At 33.3% G+C, this 21868-nt stretch overlaps 1 pseudogene; it reads left to right on the forward strand.

The window, feature by feature from the left end:
- Positions 1-4499: 4499 nt before the first annotated feature.
- Positions 4500-13107, forward strand: LOC120077276 (thaumatin-like protein 1b pseudogene; annotated as a pseudogene).
- Positions 13108-21868: the final 8761 nt, after the last annotated feature.

Consider the following 21868-nt stretch of genomic DNA (forward strand, 5'->3'; position numbering starts at 1 on the left):
TGGGACATAAGGAACAAGAGGTAATCTTGGGGGTAAAACAACCTTTTGACCCAGCCGCTATTACGAACAACTTGTGAAGGGTTAACTCACTAATCATGGTTATATCAAGTGGATACAATATATCTACAGTGAGGGGAGTGCAACTACACACTTTAGTGGAGTGACCCGGTAGTTAACGAATGGGGGTTAATTCAGTGTAAAGAGTTTAGCCAATTAATCTCAGATTGTTGGAGCCCATGATCTGTAGGTCCATTAGGTTCTCTTACCAGCTCACAAACGCATAGACCTTAGAGTAGTGTGATAAGTTGATTGAATCGTTCAAATTAGAATTAAGACAATTAGTAATTATATGTGATATAGTTACACGTTTAATTTTGGAATCAAATAAAATTGGAGAATCGATTAATATTTAAATATGATTTAAATATTAAATTCATGAATAGGGATTCATAATAGTGGAATTGGTGATTAATTAATTTGATGATATTAAATTAATTAGAATTAATTAAATTATTTAATTAATTATTAATTATTAATTTTATTAGAAAAATTAATTATTGAATTTTGTAAAATTAATAAAAACTTAACTTTAATTAAAGAATTAAAATTAAAAAGTTAATTTTTAATTTTAATTTTGGAAAATTTTCAAAATTAAAATAAAAAATTGAAAAATTAGAAAAATTGGAAAAGTGGGAATTTCCCACTTCTTCACCTAGTAGGTTAGTCACCAATCCATTACATTTTCAACTCAAATGCTCAAGGTGGAGTTGGAGTTCATGCAGGATGTTGATTTGCATGAAAGTCAAGCAATATAACAATAAGATCTGAGTGGAAATGGTGAGGCAATCTGTTGCAATTTGCTGAGAAAAGTGGTTGAAAACTCAATCTAAAGCTCCAAGAGAAAGGGTGATGCAATCTGTTGCAATTTACTGAGAAGAGTGGTTGAAGAAGTGTTATTCACACTACTGAAAACAAATTCTTCACCTCTAATTTCCCTAATTCAAGTTTGTTTTGAGTCCCACAACTCAATCTAAGGCTCCAAGAGAATTATAGGGAAGACCTTATTGTAGTTCACAACCAAAGGAAAAGGAGATTGCAGCTGAAGATCGTGATTCAAGAGGTACTTCAAAGATTAGTGTTGAAAATCTCTTTTTTAGTTTATGAGCATGCTGAATTTGAAGTGAAAATTAATGAATTAGAATGCTTAATGATTCTATTTTTCTTCCGCTACTTGTTTTGTATTTCAACACTTCCCAAACCCCAACTTTACAGAATTACAATTTTACAGAGGAATAAAGAATTATCCATTTACATATAAGAATACAACATGCTAATTACAAAAAAAAAAAAAAAAAAGGGTCTAGAAAACCCTTACCATTAAAGACGTTCTTCAAATGAAATCCTAAAAACCAGAAAAGGCACGATCACAAGATGACCTCGGTATTCTCTGATCAAAATCCAGGAGTATGTAGTGCTCTAGTGATTTTGGATTGAGAGGGGGGGTTGATTGAGAGAAGAGAAGAGAAAACAATGGGGATTAATTTCTTCTAAAAAACACAGAGAGCTCTACAATCGGATTTTCAAGAAGAAGATGCAGTTATTTAGAAACTAATTCCCATTCACATAAAAAAGGAGAGAAAATAGGGGGGAAGGAGTTCCCTCCCTCCCATTATTTAATTTAAAAATAAATAAAATAAAATAAATTAATTTATTTAGTTAAATAATTTAATATATATTAATATGATAACTATCTTATCATATACTATATATATTAAACTTTACATTATATCAAATATAACATACAACCTATAGTTTTAATATTGTATCATATACAATTTAACCTATAGTTTCTTTTCTCTCACTAATGGCTTTTAATATAAATCACATTTATATTAAATTCTACTATATGAATCCAATTCATATAATTAATATTTGAATCATATTCAAATATTTATTTCCTTTAAAAAATACTTAATATACAATGTATCAAATACATTATAGTAATTATATCACATATAACTAAAATTAAATTAATTATCATATATAATCAATTCCCTCAATTAATTTGAACAATTCAAACTAATCCAGAAATTGATTCTCATTAATTCTTGATGAGCTACCGAGGGGATCTCATGGACTTGTAGTTTGAAGCTCCAACAGTACATGAATAATCAATTAAACTCTTTAATTAGATTACTGATTATTCACCATCTGTTAACTATCGGACACTCCACTAAAGACCGACAGCTGCACTTTTCGTACTACAGATATATTTCTGTGTCCATTGGATATAACCAATTAACAGTACAATGACTCTTCACAAATTTCTCGTAAGTACAACTGGGCCAAAATTACCGTTTTGTCCTTGTAGTTACATCTAACTCCTTAAGTACAATTGATCTTTCTAATCAACAATAAATAATAGCCCAACTATGATCATACCCCTCTTGGACCAGGAGAGGATTTGTCACCACATTGTTCAAGCCCTGGAATCAGTCCGTAAGGGAGCAAGTTATCTATTTGGCCCGATATTGGAAAAAAAGTTAATTCCTTCTTGTGTAGCTGTGTTCTAAGCTCCCCAATCAGACGAATCCCAAAATGGTAGGCTTGTTGAGTCGGCAATCTTGCCATTCTCACCTATTCAAATCAAAGGACTACCTTCATAGGCAGGAGTTCACGACTCACTCATGATTCAGGTCTGTTATCTATGGTCATCCTGGTGAAATATAAGTCTCTATTATAAACAATGTTATATAATGAGACTAAACATTGTGTGGTCCGGTCTTATACAAACTCCTTTGTATAGAATATCCCGCTCACATGTCTCCACATGAATGATCAGGATCAAATCATTTGTAGTACTTTACAACTATTGTAACATCTACAAAGTGGGCCATACTCGTAATGTCACCAGGATAATGTATCCAGCTTTATCCATCTACTGCAGGCCATTTAGGTTATCACTTAAACATAATCCATCCGTATGTCTCTACATTCATGTTTAAGCTACGAGATAACCTTGGATGCTAGTTTATTAATTGTGGTTAATGCAATTAATTTTGAAATAAAACATCACATATTTTAATTCATAAATAAAATGTTTGTACATTACAATTATAAACTACGAGACCCTACGAGATTTAAGACATTGATCCCAAAAATCTCCCATTTGACCTAAAGCCATTGGGGCGTATGATGTAAAAGTGAAACTAAAATACAAAGTACACAAAAAAAATAAACTAACGCACAAACCACCCAGTACAAATTTCCCAGTTTCCTTAGTCTAAATGTGGCCTGTCCCATAGACCCATACTCTTCAAATGACCCTAAAACACTTTAGCCATGGGGGCCTTTATAAATGGATCACCAACATTGTGCTCCGAAGCTATCTGCGTGACGATCACGTCCCCTCGATGCACAATATCTCGAATGAGATGATACTTCCGCTCGATGTGCTTCCCACGCTTGTGACCAATAGGCTTTCATGAATTAGCCACAACACCACTATTATCACAATAAGGTACTGAGCCAAACAGCTTCCCTAGCAGCTTCACAAGCTGCTACATACTCGGTCTCCATAATGGAGTCAGAAATGCACCCTTGCTTGGTGCTCCTCCAGACTACTGCTCCTCCATTAAGAGTGAACACTGATCCTGATATGGATTTCCTAGAATCCTTATCAGTCTGGAAATCAGAATCTGTGTATCCAGTAAGGATCTGATCATTAGAGCCAGACAGGAGTATGTAGTTCTTCGTTCTTCGTAGATACTTAAGAATGTTCTTAACGACGGTCCAGTGATCAAATCCTAGATTAGACTGATATCTATTGACTATTCCCACCATATAACAAATGTTAGGTCTCGTATATAACATCGCATACATCAGACTGCCTACAACCGATGCATAGGGGATTAGTCTCATTTCCTCAACCTCTTGAGGTATCTTAGGACACTGTTCCTTAGACAAGATAACTCCATGCCTGAAAGATTGTAAACCTCTCTTGGAGTTCTGCATCGAATACTTTACAAGTATTTTGTTATGATGTTTGAGACAGAGCTAGCGTTTTGTTCTTTCGATCTTGAAAGATTTGAATTCCTAGAACAAATTGAGTCTCTCCCAAATCTGTAATTTGAAATTGGGTCACTAGCCAATTTTTAACTTCATTCAGTAGACCTACATCATTCCTGATGAGTAGGGTATTGTCTACATATAACACTAGAAAAACTACTGAATTGTTGATGATCCTTTTGTATACACAAGGCTCATCAATATTTTGATTAAAGGCATAAGATTTGATGGTCGTATCACACCTCATGTTCCAAGATCGAGAAGCTTGCTTTAGTCTATAAATGGATCAATTAAGCTTGTAAACCTTTTGCTCTTGACCTTGGGTTATGAATCCTTCGGGCTGATCCATATAAATGATTTCCTCAAGATTTCCATTCAAAAAGGCAATCTTGATATCCATCTACCAAATCTCATAGTCATAATATGAGGCAATGGACAAGAGGGTCCGGATAGTCTTTAACATGGCAACAGGTAAGAAAGTCTCCTCATAATCGACTCCCTCAACTTGTGTATAACCCTTTGCCACTAGTTTAGCCTTTAAGGTTAACACCTTCCCATCAGCACCTCGTTTTCGCTTGTAGATCCATTTTCAACCTATAGGTTTAACTCCATTAGGTAGATCTATAAAGTCTCAAACCAAATTGAAGTACATCAACTCTATTTCGAGATCCACTCATCTTTGTTAACATCTTTCATTGCCTTCTTGTAAGACAATGGATCCTCAACATCTCCATCAGCTATCATAGCTAGGATTTTTGTTAAACCCATGTAATGGGTAGGTGGGTTCACAACCCTCTTACTATGTCGAGGTTCTCTCAACACTTGAGGTGGATTTGTCTTACTAGATGATCCGACTTCACCAACTCTTGTTGAGGTGTTGGGTTCTTCAACAACTCTTGTTGAAGGTTTAGTAGTTTCTTTGGAAAGTTCATTCAACACAACTGCGAGACTTGTGCTCCCTTATGTGGTCTTCTTCAAGAAAAGTAGCATTGGTCGATACAAATAATTTGTTTTCTTTAGGGTCGAAGAAGAAATCACCTCTCGTTCCTTGGGGCAGCCTACAAATAGGCACAATGTTGAACGAGATTCCAGTTTCATAGGATTTGCCTCATGCATATATGCTGGGCAACCCCAGATTCTGAAATGACGTAAAATAGCTTTACAACCATTCCATAACTCCAAAGGTATTCTGATAACATTCTTGGTTAGAACACAGTTCAAAATGTACGTTTCAGTCTTTACTACATAACCCCAAAACGAGTCAGGTAAGGAAGCATAACTCATTATAGATCGAACCATGTCTAATAGGGTTCGATTTTTACTTTTTGATACACCATTTGCTGAGGTGTACTAGGTGCTTGGTGTTGGGATACAATTCCATATTCTATCAAATTGTTTTGGAATGTCAAATCCATAAACTCTCCACCTCGATTAGATCGAAGTATCTTAATTGTTCTATTTAATGCATTTTCAACTTTAGCCTTGAATTCTTTGAACTTTTCAAGAGATTCAGACTTGTGACATACCCATATCTTAAATAATCATCAGTAAAGGTGATGAAAATTCAAAACCTTCCCTTGTTTTGACATTCATTGGACCACACAGGTCTGAATGTACCATCTCTAGAGGTTTTTTGGCCTTGTGAACTTTTCCAGTAAAGGGTCTTTTAGTCATTTTTGCCTTCAAGGCATGACTCACACACAGGAAAAGAATTTTCTTCTAACTTGCTTAGAAGTCCATTATTCACCAACTTCTCAATCCTATTGAGATTTATGTGTCCTAATCCTAAGTGCCAAAGTTGGTTATTTTCTTTAGGAGAAATTTTAAACCTTTTATGTTAAATTACCGCAGTTTTAAACATTTCATTGTTATGGAGTGTCTTGGTTGCTAACGGTCTTAGCATGTAAAGGTTTTTTTTCCAGTTTAGTAGATATCAACGCTATTTGTTGAAATAAACACTTTATTTACATGGAAGTTGATACAATAAGATTGTTTAAGTAAACACTTTAAAGAAATTAGGTTCCTTTTTAAACCAGGAACTACATATACATTTTCTAGTAAAATGAATTTATTCCTTAAAGTTAACTAAAGACCTCCCACTGCCACAACCGAGATGACGTGCCCAGTTCTAAGTCACATAATCATCTCACCAGCATTAAATTGCCGCGAGGAATTAACTCCTTGAAATGAAGAACAAATGTGGTTAGTGGCATCAGAATCTATAATCCAGGCCGAACCATCATTCTCCAGTAAACATGTTTCCAAAATAAGCAAAGCACATTACCTTTCTTGGCCTTTTTCTTTTCTGCCAAGTACTTGGGATAGTTTCTCTTTCAATGTCCCTCCTGGTTGCAATGGAAATAGATTCCCTTTGCAACCTTGGCTTTCTTATCCTTTTGGGAAGCAACTGGTGGGTTAGCTTTCCCTTTTCCACCTTTCTTCTTCATCCACTTTTTGTGCCGGAGGAAGAAGGTACAAACTTTGTCCCAGAGGTTGAACCTCTATGGAACTTCTTAGAAGATGAAGCAACATTTGCCTCATCCTTCTGTTCCTTGCTTTTCATTAAGGACTGGAAGGTCTGTAGTTCATTGAGCAAGATGGTTAGGTTGTAGTCAATCTTGTTCAAAACAACATTACTATGGAAGTGTAGGAAACTTTCAGGTAAAGATTCCAAAATGAAGCTATCCTGGCCATATAGATATATTTATTACATAGTTAATCTTTTATTAAGGTAAACTTTCAGGTAAACTTTCAGATAAAGATTCCAAAACTTTCAGGTAAACAACATTAAATGGTTAGGTTGTAGTCAATCTCTTATAGATATATTTATTACATAGTTAATCTTTTATTAAGAATCAAATTAATCCTATTAAATCAATTAAAAGATTAAACTTAGATTTCTAATCTCATTAGAAACGTGATCTAAGGTCTATATGAATCATGTTTTAAAACAATTTTAAAAGATGATTTTTAATCTAAGATTTGCATGCAACTCTTAATTATTGATTTTAATTTATAATTTCATTTCGTTATAACAGTTATAAACAAATGAAATAAATTAAAACCATACATTGCATGCTTTGACATTCTTTAGTAAATTATAACAATTATAAAGTATCTAAGGTAATGTCATGCTTCATGCAACCTCAATTCATTACTAATATACACAACCATTATATATGCTAAAGTAATGAAAATATTAATAACATACTATAAATATACATTCATAGTATATATTATAACTCTTATAATATAAATGATGCATATATATGTTATTAATGTATGCATGTATATATTATAACATTTATACTATATGATGCATGAACATTCTATATCAAATAAATCATGTATTTACATATCTTATAACACTTATAATGTAAATGATGCATGAAATTAAATGCATAGTCTATGGTGGGTTTTAAATCTATATGACATATAATATGACATATAAATATAAGAATAAAAAATACATCACATGTATATTATAATAGCAGTTGATGGACCGGGATTGGACATTTAAATTAAACTTAGAAAACTATTACAAAAAAAAAAGTCATCTGGTTTGAAACAAGTGAACCGGGCCTTGAACAGCTCAAGCTGGACAAGGAATCGATCCAGATAAACCCAAATCGCTCGAACCGAAGAACCCACAAGCTGAATCGAACTGGTAGACGACGAACCACGCGAACCAGAGTTGAACCACTTGAAACTTCCATCTCGAAGCATTGCAACGCTGTGCCTCAGCGTTGCGACGCTACGAAAATTTCCTTCTGTCCGTTGCATCGTAGCATCACAACACTAGGGCACAATGTTGCAATGCTACAGTACATACGCCTCTGTATTGTTTTGAACTCCTTCGAAATTCCATTGTTTTTCTGCCTCGTTTTCTCTAGAATCTGACCATGAAGCATCACGAACGACTCAAGGACTTTGAATATAGACTCTATATCTTAATTATGCCTCAAAACACGGGCCTTTACAGATCAAAATTCATAAAAGAAAACCACAAATCTAATTTCCAATCCCGAAAAAATCCATCAAAGTAATACGACATTCAACAACAATTAATCACATGAAAAAAAAAATACACAGAATAGAAACTAAAACCCACCAAAACTGTAAAAAAAATTCATAAAAATTAGGAATTTGGGATATAAACCTGTCAGCTCTGATACCTATTGAAGGAACCTTTGTGAGGGGATCTTTGAGTGGAAGTGAATCTTCCCAAAACCCAATTTTTATAGAATTACAATTTTATAGAGGAAGAAAGAATTATGCATTTACATATAAAATACAACATACTAATTACATCAAACAACAAATAGGGTTTAGAAAACCCTTACCTTTGAAGATACTCTTCAAACGAAATCCCAAAAACCGAAAAGGACACGACCACAAGATGACATCAGTATTCTCTTATGAGAATCCAGGAGTGTGTGGTGCATTGGTGATTTTGGATTGAGATAGAGGGATTGATTGAGAGAAGAGAGGAGAAAACAATGGGGGTTGATTTCTTATAAAAAAACATAGGGAGCTCTATAGTTAGTTTTTTCAGGAAGAAGATGAAGTTATTTTGAAACTAATTCCCATTCATGTTAAAAAGGAGAGAAAAGAGGGGAGGGAGTTACAACTCCCTCTCATTATTTAATTTAAAAAATTAATTAAATTAATTAAATAAAATTAATTAATTAATTTAATATATATTAATATGATAACTACCTTATCATATAATATATATTAAACTATACATTATATCAAATATAACATATAACCTATAGTTTTAATATTGTATCATATACAATAAAACCTATATTTTTTTTTCTCTCACTAATGGCTTTTAATATAATTCACATTTATATTTATTTCCTCTAAAAAATACTTTATATATAATGTATCAAATACATTATAGTAATTATATCACATATAATTATAATTAAATTAATTATATCATATATAATTAGTTCCCTCAATTAATTTGAACAATTCAAATTAATCAAAAAACCGATTCTCATTAATTCTTGTTGCGCTACCGAAGGAACCTTATGAACCTGTAGCTTGAAGCTTCAACGGTACATGAATAATCAATTAAACTATTTAATTAGATTATTCACCATCCGTTAACTGTCAAACACTCCACTAAAGATTGATAGCTGCACTCTTTGCACTACAAATATATTTTTGTGTCCATTGGATATAACCAATCAATAGTATAGTCACCCTTCACAAATTGCTTGTAAGTACAGCTGAGTCAAAATTACCGTTTTGCCCCTGTAGTTACATTTAACTCTTTAAGTACCACTGATCCCTCTAATGAACAATAAATCATAGTCCAACTATGATTATACCCCTCTCAAGCATGGAGAGGGCATGACCCACATTATTCAAGCCCTAGAATCAACCCTTAAAGGCGCAATTTATCTACTTGCCCCGACATTGAGGAAGGAGTGAATTTCTTCTTTTGTAGCTGTGTTCCAAGCTCCCCAATCAAACGAATCCCCAAAATTATAGGCTTGTTGAGGTAGTGATATGGCCACTCTCACCCATATAAATAAAAGGACTGCCTTCATAGGCAGGAGTTTACAACTCACTCAGGATTTAGGTCATGTTACCTATGGTCATCGTGGTGAAATGTAAGTCTCTATTATGAACGACGTTATATAATAAGACTAAATATTTCATGGTCCGGTCTTATACAAACTCCTTTGTATAGAATATCCCTAATCACATGTCTCCACATAAATGATCAGGATTAGATCATTTGTAGTACTTTACAACAATTGTACATCTACAAAGCAGGTCATACTCGTAGTGTCATCAGGATAAGGTATCAAGCCTTATCCATCTACTACAGATCATTTAGGTTATCACTTAAACTAATCCACTCATATGTCTCTACATACATGTTTAAGCTACAAGATAACCGTGGATGTCAGTTTATTGTTTTGTGGTTAATGCAACTAATTTTGAAATAAAACATTACATATTTTAATTCATAAATAAAATGTTTGTACATTACCATTACAAACTATGGGACCCTACGAGATTTAGGGCATCAACCCCAACATCTTTATATGTGACCTCGATGATGACGTCATTAGCCAAACATAGCATGATCGTCGAATGAGCCTTCTCCTTAAGAGTTTATCATTCTTCATCATCCATGACAACCTTCTTTAACTTACTAGTTAGTGGCACCCACAGTTCCTGTTGCTTTAGTAGGGGTCACATCTTGATCTACCATAAATTAAAATTGTTTCTCCTTGTGTATTTGTCAAATTTTATGTTCATGCCAGACATCTTCAATTGTCGAACAAATATGGAATTTTGAAAAAATCCTAACGAGGCTTTGATACTAGTTTGTTACGAAATTGGCAATTAAAGAATATAAAAGAACATAAAAGAATCGACATACGAGTATATTTTAGAGAGAACGTTAGTTACGATGTGTTCATTAACGATGTGTTAGTTATGTTCATGAGGAATAGAGAATAATATTATTAGAGAGAATGTTTTATGAATACACAAATGGCGCCTCTAGGGTTAGAGAGTTTATATAATGCACTACTCTAAACCCTAAGGTTATATCGTAAATAAATAAATATGTTAAATACGAATTATGATAAAGGTTTCGGGGGCGTTGCCCCTAAAGCCCCTCTAGGGCACGCTGCCCCTGGACCTCAGATTGGTTGTTTGAAGTGCCAATAAACAAATTCAAGGCATTCCAACACAATTTTGAAAAATCAAAAATAATTTTTTTAATAAAATTTTATCTAAATTTAGAAAAAAAAAAAGAATGTTTGGACTGATAATTTATGACTGATTGAACTGCATGATTTATTGGCATTCATTGATTAGGTTGGACTGCTTGACCATGTTGAATGTACTGTTGACTGAGGATATACTGGAAATTTTACTCCTAAGATAGACGATTGTAAAATATAACAGAGAAGTTATGTGAAGACTGATGCATTTAAGTTATAGGGTTCTTGTTAGTTTTTCTAATCTGACATCTTAATTTATGGCTTCTTTGTAATGATCCTTCTATAACCATTTTAATACTTAATTGTCACTTAATAATCAATAAATATAAATTAGACGTACTTTTAATATTCCATTACCGCTATTTACATTCTTGTTGTTTTACCCTTTTTGCCATTTAATTTCATTGCTAACACAAATAAAACCCCGTCGGTTACTTTGAGAAATTTGACTCAAAATTAAAGGAAAACACGAGCGCTCCATGTGGATCGATCTGACCAACTATAACTACGATATTAGCTCAAGTCCCGAGCATATAAATATTTTTTGAAGGGAATTCGACACTCCTTCGTGGTTCAATCATAAATATTTCCAATTTTTATAATACTTGTTATACTCTTGCAATTGCCCCTCCTTTTAATTATAAATTCTAAAAACGTTTTCAAAGTCGAGTTTTAATGAAGAAAAAAAAGAGGTTATTTATTTATTTTTTTTAAATTACAATTGTTTCCTCACAATTTTTTTCTATGATTTCCACCTTTCTTTTATAAAAATATTGAAATTTCTAGACAAATTTTAAAAACAATTTTTTTTGAAGTTTATAAAATTTTATTTGAATTTAGAAAACAAAGACAGAAAGTAGAAAAATAAAAACCGAAAACAGAAAATACACCCCAAAAAAAAAGGTTGGTAGCAAGAAGGATTAAAGGATGAAATTTAGTTTGAAATGTGATGCGTTTGATGAAGTTGAGGTATGATATTATTTGGCAGACATGAATATGGATAAGAAAGAAATTAAGTATTATATTATACAAATTAAATTACAACGTGGGCAGCTATTATGAATTTATGGTTTATATATATGTCAATTAAATTCCATGGTCAACTTAGAAAATGACAAATTAAGCATTTTAAATATTTATTTGGGTTATATTGTAAATAAACTAAACTGGCAGCCCCATAGAAATTGGCTTAGCCAAACTCATGAATTTTTGCTATTTTTCCAACAAGTATAAGTAGGGAGGCAACACGTGATTTTCAACATAACTCACAATATTGATTATTAGCAATAGAAGAAACATCTTGAAATTAATTAAATGGCATTCATCTAAGCAACCCTCTTCACATTTGCTTTGCTATTGTCCTCGAGTAAGATTTACATAATAGTACCTTTTTGTGTGTGTTTTAATGTTTTTCTCTTTACGTCTTGTATTTGATAATTGACAATTTTGTTAAACAGGTTATGCTGCTAAAATTGTGATTAAAAATAATTGTAGACATACGATATGGCCCGCAACATTAACTAGTGGTAGCGGACAAAGCCAATTATCTGCCACTGGATTTGGATTAGCTTCTGAAGAGAACGAGATTATAAATGTTCCTACACCATGGACTGGTAGAATTTGGGCTCGAACAGGTTGCACCATAGATGACTCTTCGAGGTTTTCTTGTGAAACTGGAGATTGTGCCACTGGCTCTGTATTTTGCAATGGCGCTGGAGGAATTCCACCAGCTACGTTAGCTGAATTCACATTAGCTCAAAATGGAGGCACAGATTTCTACGATATCAGCCTTGTTGACGGCTTCAACTTACCTGCTTCCATAACTCCAAATGGTGGAATAGGGCAATGTGTATCACCCAAATGTTCTTCAGATGTGAATATGGTGTGCCCATCAGATTTGATTGTCCAAGGGAAAAATGGGGTTATTGGCTGTAAGAGTTCATGTCTCGCATATAACCGACCAGAGGATTGTTGCACGGCTGAATTTAACGACCCAAAAATATGTCAACCTGGCATCTCTGCTAAGATCTTCGAGGAAGAATGCCCCCAGGCTTACAGCTATGCTTATGACGACGAAAACAGCACTTTCACATGCAGTAGTACAACCAGCTATGATGTTACCTTTTGCCCATGACCACGTACCCACACACCACAACAACCATATATATTTCTAAAATCATTTTTATCATCATTTCGATAAAATAATCAGCGAATTCATGAATATTGTTCAAACCTAGCTAATGAATAAAATGCATCTTATTAATGATGTTACATGAAATTAATTATGTATATTTTTCCTCCTATACATTCTATGTCCCACTCCTTGCTTCTTTACATAACTTCTCCTCTTCTTCCAAACCCACAACATGCATACACTAATATAATCTACTATGTTTCTAATAATAATCTTTTTCTTAATAAAATATAATAATCTCATTCGTCCTTTAAGTTTATTAATGTTACAAGATCCTGTTATGTAACTATTTATTATTATTATTTTTTATTTTTTAAAATTAAGTCTATTTTAAGATATTTGGAAGTGGAAGTAGTGTGTATAGGCTTAATTTTCAAAAACAAAAAAAACCAAAAACTAAGTTCTCATTTGGTAACCATTTCATTTTTCCTTTTTGGTTTTTCAAAATAAAGCCTATTTCCTCCTCATTTCTTAGACTACAAGAAAAATCACCTTTCTTGACGTTTGAATTTTAAATACTTGACGTTTTTATAAAAAAAAATGTCAACAAATAGGTGATTTTAAAGAAAAAATGTGAAGAATTGATTTTAAAAGCGAGGGTTGTGCATTTTTCCTGGAAAATTCAGTACTTGATGTTTTAAAAATGTCAAGTTCAATTAATGGTTTCTTGACATTTTAAAAAATCAAGAATACAGGGTAGCGTTGCAACACTCAAAAGTAACGTTGCAACGCTATGTAGATTGATGGAAAAATGGAAAACGTGCACGCCTCATGCACGTAGAGTTTCAATGCTCTCAATAGTGTTGCAACGCTATGGGTTTTCGTTCCGAGAACTTAATTTCCGTTCTCCCTCTCAAACGAACCTGATCGACCACATTTCATTCTCTCACTTTGTGGCTGCCCTAGTTTCCCTCTCAAATGAAATCGACCAACTCCCTCCCATGGAAGCGTTCACGCTGCCGCCGCTTTTTCCTCTCTGTTGCCCAAGCTTTTGTTTCATCTCTAGCTTTCTTGCCACCATAGCTTCGCTTCAACTTCATATCCATGGTTTCGTTTTCTTGTGCGAAGCGTTCAACCTAATCTTTGGTTTTTTGTATTTCAGAGATTCATTTAGTATTTTAGGGCTTGGAGGTTCGTACTTCAGAAACTCAACCTTCATTTTTTTGTATTTTAGAGGTCTGTTAGTATTAAATTTATCCAGAAGGTAGTTTTGCAAAATATCATTGTTGATCTTCCCTTCCTCCATATGGATAATTGAGTCATATGGGGAATGCCATGCAGGTAAACAAATTAAAGTTTCTCATAAATAGATATCCCATACTAAAATAATTCGTATATTGCAACTTACTAATATGCATCTTATGAAGCCCATGCAAGTTGCACGTCACGGTGGGAAACGATATGTTCTCATGTGTGTTGATGACTTTTCAAGGTACACATGTGTGCACTTCTCAAGGAAAAATTTGTTGCCTTTAAAACTTTCAAAATCCTATGCTTAATGCTTCAGAAGGAGAAAAACCTTCATATCAACCAAATCCTTAGCGATCATCAACGAGAATTTAATAATGCTTAATTTTCAAATTTTTGCAATTCAGAAGGTATTCATCATGAATTCTCTGCCCCTATAACTTTTCAGCAAAATAGTGTGGTGGAGCCATAAAATAGAACTTTACAAGAAATGGCTTGTGGAATGCTTTATACAAAAAAGTTGCTTTATTAATTTTGGGTTGAGGCCCTTAATACAACTTTTCATATTCACAAAAGGGTTGCTCTACGTCCTTGTACGTCCTGCACAAATTACGAAATTTGGTGAGGGAAGAAACCAAATATCAAATACTTTCATATATTTTGCAGTCTGTGCTACTTTTTTGTGGATAGGAGACTTAAAAGAAGTGAGATTCTAAATCTGATTAAGGCATATTTGTGTGATACTCTATGAATATCAAAGCTTATCGAGTTTACAACAATTGAACATGTAGTGTTATGGAATCTATAAATGTAGTGATTGATGATGCTGAGAATGGCTATGCTTCAGTTGTTGAGGAGGAAGAAAATGACATGATGCCAGCAATCAATACTATATTAATTGAGCGTATAATTGGAGAAATTTTCACTGTCTATCTTATCCTCAATTTTAAAGGAAATTCCCATTCTACTCTCACATATCGATTCATTTCTCCTACATCTCAATCGTGATATTTCTCCTACATCTCAGTCAGGATTGAAATTGTTCGCTTTCGTCTGAAGGGATTGAATCCTGCAGCGGAAGCGTTTTGTTAGAATGCCTTGCATCTCGCAAATCGATTTTATACTAAACAAAACCATTATACAAAATAGAATATATAAACATGAAAATTTGCATGCATTAGGGAAAATATTAGAATGACTCTTACCTTTATAGATTCCCAAGTGTCATGAATAATCCTATCCTATTTCCAACGAACGGGTCTCCAACGATCTTCATCACAAACAATTTCTTGAACAAACTTGAACACTACCACAAACTTGAACAAACAATTTCTTGAACAAACTTGAACACTACCACAAGAGTAATCTCGTTATTCTATAGGATTCCAATAAAGAGATAGATGGTATCCAATTATTGGGAGAGGGAAAGGAGAAAAGGGTTTTGGAGAATAGAGAGGATTTTCTTTATGGCTTAGGAAAAAAAATTCTGCAAAATAACACTATGGTATTGTGTATTGTGTTGTATGTGTCTTCCCAAAAGGCCATAAAGAAGTCGTTTTATAGAGAAGAGCCAAGTCCTTTTCGTAATATTTTCATTTTCTATAATTAATTAAATAACATTTATTTAATTTTAGTTTGCACAATATTTAAATACTATTTATACATTCAACCCAATTTAATGTATATATTTAATTATCATATATATCCTATGTATATGTGCAAAACCTTTCTATTAATTAATTCTTTGTAAATCTAATTCACTTGAATTAATTAATTTGAATCTTATTCAAATATTACTTTCCAATTTAATTATAGATCATATTCATAATTAATTATATATTAATCACATTAATATATAGTTTTCTCAAATTAATTTAAACAATTCAAATTATCCCTCTTAAGTATCCAATTCAAATTATCCTCTTAAGTATCCAATTCAAATTATACCTCTTAAGTATCCTCTAGTGAGCTAATGAGGGGACCTAGTGGACCTGTAGATCAAAAGCTCCAATGACCAAATTAATCAATATTTGTAAACTGTCCGTACACTCCAATAAAGACCCACAACTGCACTCTTCTCACTACAGATATAGTTCTGTGTCCATAGATATAGACCAATACTAGCAAGTTAGTCCTTCATGAGTGTTTGGGTCAAATTACCATTTTACTCTTGGGTTACCTTTGACTCCTTAAGTACCAGTGCTTCTCTAATCAACAATCTATTTATGGTCTAACCAATAAATAGAAACCCCTCTCAGGCCAATGAGAGGGTAGGGACATTTGTTCAAGTCCCGAACATACCACATAATGGAACACTCATCTAGTTACCCTTAAGGTAGGAAAGAGTGAATTTCATCTTATATTATTATGTTCACCGCTCCTTATTTGGTCTTGTCTCCAAAATGGTAGGCTTATTGGGTTGATGAACTGGACACCTCACCCATAAAATCAAAAGATAATCCTCTATGAACAGGATTTCATAATATACTCAAGATTAAGACTAAGTCATCTAGGTCATCTTATTAAAATAGAATCCTAACTAGTCAATGTTACATCTACTAGTTACTATTTTGCGATCCAGTCTTATGCAAACTCATTGCATAGGATACCCCCATTAACGTGTCACCTACACGAACGCGTTGGATCATTTTGTTTGTATAAAATACAAAGTGGGTCGTATCCATAGTGTTTCCAAGATAAGGTATTCAACCTTATCCCTATACTATAGACCCTTTAAGCTATATCTTGAACATTGACTCCTGTATGTCTCCATATACAGTTTAAGACTCATAAGACAACTTTGGATGTTAGTTTGGATTTAGGGTTATTAAGACAAAAGAGACAATAATACAAACAATAAAATTTAGTGAATTAACATTCATAATTCTTTATTGATAATAGTCAATTAATAATATTTACTATCTATGAGTTTTAGGACATAAAACCTAACATCGTCACCTTGCAAACTCAGGAGATGCAAAATACATATAAAGCTTCAAAAGGGCGATCGAGCGCATTTTTTATGGAATCGACTATGCAACCGACCAACTATTGGGGTTGATGCCCTAAATCTTATGGGTTTTGTAGTTTGTAAATTTTTTGTACACAAATTATTTATTTAATAAAATAAGATGTTATTTTATTTGACATTTAGTTTGCATTAACCCAATCCAATAAACTAGTATCGAGGGTTATTTATTGTAACTTAAATATGTATGTGGTTGACATACAGGTGGATCATGTTTATGTAATAACCTAAATGGTTTGTAGTATATGGATGTATCCTGGTGACACTAAGAATACGACCCACTTTGTAATTGTTAAAATAGTCGTAAAGTGTTACAAATGATCTGATCCTGATTGTTCATGTGAAGACATGTGAGTGGGTGTATCCTTACAAAGAGTTTGTATAAGACCAGACCATGAAATGATTAGTCTTTCTTTATAATGCCATTACTTGAAGAGGCTTACATGTCACAAGAATGATCGTAGGTGACTTAACCTTAATTCTGAGTAAGTTGCTAAGTTTTATCTATGTGGGTGATCCTTTGAACTGTATGGGTGAGAGTGACAAGATTCACCGACTCAATATGCCTACCATTTTGGGAATTTGTCCGACTAGGGAGCTGAGAACACAACTACACAAGATAAAATTCACTACTTTCCGTCTTCAGGGTAAGTAGATGAACTTCTTTATGACCTGATTCTAGGTTTGGAACAATGAGGCACCTCACCCACTCACTGGCCAGAGAGGGATTTTAGTTGGACTATAACTAATTGTTCATTAGAGGACTTGGTGGTACTTAAAGACTTAAATGTAACTATAGGGATGAAATGGTAATTTGACCCAGTTGCAGTTCCAAGCAATTTGTGAAGGGTCAACTTACTATTAATTGATTGTTTCAATGGACACAAAAATATATCTATAGTGTGAAGAGTGTAGTTGCTGATCTTCAGTTGAGTGACTGACAGTGAATGAATGTTGATCAATTTAATTAAAGGGTTTAATTAATTAATCTCGTATCATTGGAGCTTCTAATATGTAGGTCCTCTTGCTAGTTCACTAAGGATAAACCAAGGAACAATTGTTTTCGGAATAATTTGAATTTTTCAAATTATTTAAGGGAATCAAAGATATTAATTATATTAATGTGATTAATATAAAGTATAATATATATTGATATATTATAGTATATAATTAATTATAAATTATTTATAATTAAAATTATATAATATATGAGAGATGAATATTTGAATGTCATCCAAATATTATTTATATAAATGAGATTTATATTAATATTATAGCTTCAAATTTAATGTAGATATGGTTCATATCAAAACTATAGATTATAAGAAAGAGGTGCATATTAATGTGATTAAAAGCATATTAGATGATTAATTAAGTTAGTTAAGTAATCATATAATATACTTTGTTATGTGATACTAATGTATATTTAATAACTCCCCATTACAAGGGAGTTATGATTCCATCACAATGAATGGGAGCCTCCCTCTTACTTCAAGTTCTGTATTGTGAATATAGATAAAGGGGATACATGTAGGAATGTATCAGCAATAGCGAAAGCACAAGGATCATCTAAGCACTCAAATTCACTAATTTTGGCAAAATATAAAGCATGCTCTTGCAGAAAATAAGTGAGTTTCAAGACATACCTCTTGTAGAATTTCTTCAAAGCTCCTTCTCTAGCTGCTATCTTCTCCAAATCTTGTTGCAGACCACCTCAAGATCTTTTCCACTATTCTCTTGATGCTCTAGATTGAGTTGTGGGACTCAAAACAAGCTTGAATCAAGGGATGAAGGAGAAATACTCACTGTAGTAATCTTATTGAAGAACTCTTTCTTCAAATCGAATTTTCTCTCAAATTCTCTATAGATTGCATACCTGATTTTCACTCCAATTTCTTCATTATATTGCAGATCAACATGAAAAAAAGAGACTTGCATGAGTTGCAGCTCATGCTTGGAGAAGACAAGACCAAGAGAATGCTTCTTGTGTAAGCAAGTGAAGAAATGGATAATGGAAAATCAATATTTTCAATTTTAGTGTTTTATTTTCTAATGTTCAAATTTTATCTCAAAAATCAAAATTTGATTTTATAAAATCTATTTTGATTTTAAAAATGAAAAATTTAATTAATTTCATAAATTAATTATTAAATAAAACTTAATTAATTTAATATCAAATATTAGATTAATTTTAACGCATATCCATCTTTATATATTTAAATCATATTTAAATATATAAATTCTCCTATTCCATTTAATTCTCAAATTAAACATGTAATTATATCTCATATAATTACTAATTCCCTTAATTCTAATTTGAACGATTAAAATTAACTTATCACGCTATTCTAGAGCTAGTCTGTACGAGCTAGTAGGGGGACCTTGTAGACCTACAGATCATGGGCTCTAACGATCCGAGATTAATTGGTTAAACTCATTAGACTAGATTAATCATCATTCGAAAACTAATGGGTCACTCCACTGAAGCCCATAGTTGCACTCCCCTCGCTGTAGATATATTATGTCCACATGATTTAACCATAATCAACAAGTTGACCCTTCATAGGTTATTTGTAATAACGGCTGGGTCAAATATCTGTTTTACCCTTGAGATTATGTCTTATTCCTCAAGTCCCTACTGATCCTCTAATGAATAACTGGTTTGTGATCCAATCACTAAACCAAACTCTCTTAGCTCAGTGAGAGGGTGGGGCCCCTTGTTCAAGACCTAGATTCAGTACTTGAAAGAATAACCTTTCTCCTATCCCTAAATCGGGTAGGCGTGAACTTCGTCTTGCACCCTATGTTCCCAACCATCTATCCGGTCTTACCCCTGAAGTGGGAGTCTTATTAAGCCAGCTTTATTGAGCCAACGCTCATCTATGCAAATCTAAGGGAAATCCCTAATAAATAGGAGTTCATAGTTAGCTCAGGATTAAGATCAAGTTACCTAGGTCATCTAGGTGAAATAGTCAGTCTTATACAGTAAACAACATTATAAAGTAAGAGTGACTTATTTCTTGGTCCTGATCTTATGCAAACTCATTGCATAGGACGCCTTTACTCCTCATGTGATAACATGTACGAATTAGAATCACATCGTATGTAGCACTTTACAACTCTTTGTAACAACTATAGAGTAGGCTGCATCCAATGATGTTACTAGAATAAGGTACCTAACCTTATTCATGTACCATAGATCATTTTGACTATTTACACGAACCTGATCGACTCTTATGTCTCCACATAAAGTTCAAGTACTCAGACAATAGTCATGGGTCTTAGTTTGTTGGATTTAGACTTTCATACAATTTATAAAATCAATAATAAATATATTGATTATAGAATATGTTTATCATTTTACAAACTGCGAGTTTTAGGACATAAAACCCAATAATACTCCCACTTGGACTAAAACTCCAGTGGATCAATATATACATATACAATGTTGAGTTTACATGGAGAGAATAAAATGTACAAATACAATAAACTAGGGCATTACAATACCCATAAATTCTCCCACTTGCTCTAGTGATACAAAACTCGTAGACCTAGTCCTCTTAGGTGATCCTTGAACACTTTAGCCGAGAGGGCCTTCGTAAATGGATCAGCTAAGTTGTCTTTGGAAGCAATCTGGATGACGATTCGTCTCCTCTATGTATAATTTCCCTGATGAGATGGTACTTTCGTTTGATGTGCTTTCGCTTTTTATGGATTCGTGGTTCCTTTGAATTTGCAACTACTCCACTATTGTCACAATAAAGAGTGACACACAGGTGCATATTAGGAAGTACTTCCAGATCTGTCAGGAACTTTCTGAGCCATACTGCTTCTTTTACTGCATCACTTGAAGCTACATACTTAGCTTTTATTGTGGAGTTTGCAATACAACTCTGCTTGATGCTTCTCTACACAACTGCTCCTTCATTTAGAGTGAATACCCGAAGTTGATTTTCTCGAGTCAATATCGGTCTGAAATTCAGAATCAGTGTATCCAGTAAGGATCAGATCCTTAGTGCCATATACGAGCATATAATCTCTCGTTCTCCGAAGATACTTGAGAATGTTTTTAACAGCAGTCCAATGGTCATGACCAGGATTGGACTGAAATCTGTTGACAATTCCTACAACATAGCATATATTGGGACGAGTACACAATATTGCATAAATCAAACTCCCAACTGCAGATGCATATGGCATTTGATTCATGTCCCCAACCTCTTGAGGTGTCTTAGGACTCTATTCCTTAGACAGGTAGATTCCATTCCTAAAAGGTAAAAATCCTTTCTTGGAATTTTGCATTTTATACCTAGACAACATCTTGTCTATATAAGATGCTTGAGATAAAGCCAATGTTCTGTTCTTGCGATTCCAAACTATTTGGATTCTTTCATTTGGAATTGCAAAGCTAGCCACTTCTTAATGTCGGCTAGATATTTTACCTCATTCCCAATGAGTAGAATATCATCAACATACAACACCAGAAAAGCGACAGCTTTGTTGAAGATTTTCTTGTATACACAGGGTTCGTCAACATTTTGTTTAAAGCCAAAAGAATTGATTGCAACGTCAAATCTCATATTTCAAGATCTAGAAGCTTCTTTTAAGCTTGCAAACCTTTTACTCTTG

This window comes from Benincasa hispida, chromosome 5, assembly GCF_027475165.1.
Source record: "Benincasa hispida cultivar pf3 chromosome 5, pf3_genome.v1.1, whole genome shotgun sequence".
NCBI lineage: Eukaryota > Viridiplantae > Streptophyta > Magnoliopsida > Cucurbitales > Cucurbitaceae > Benincasa > Benincasa hispida.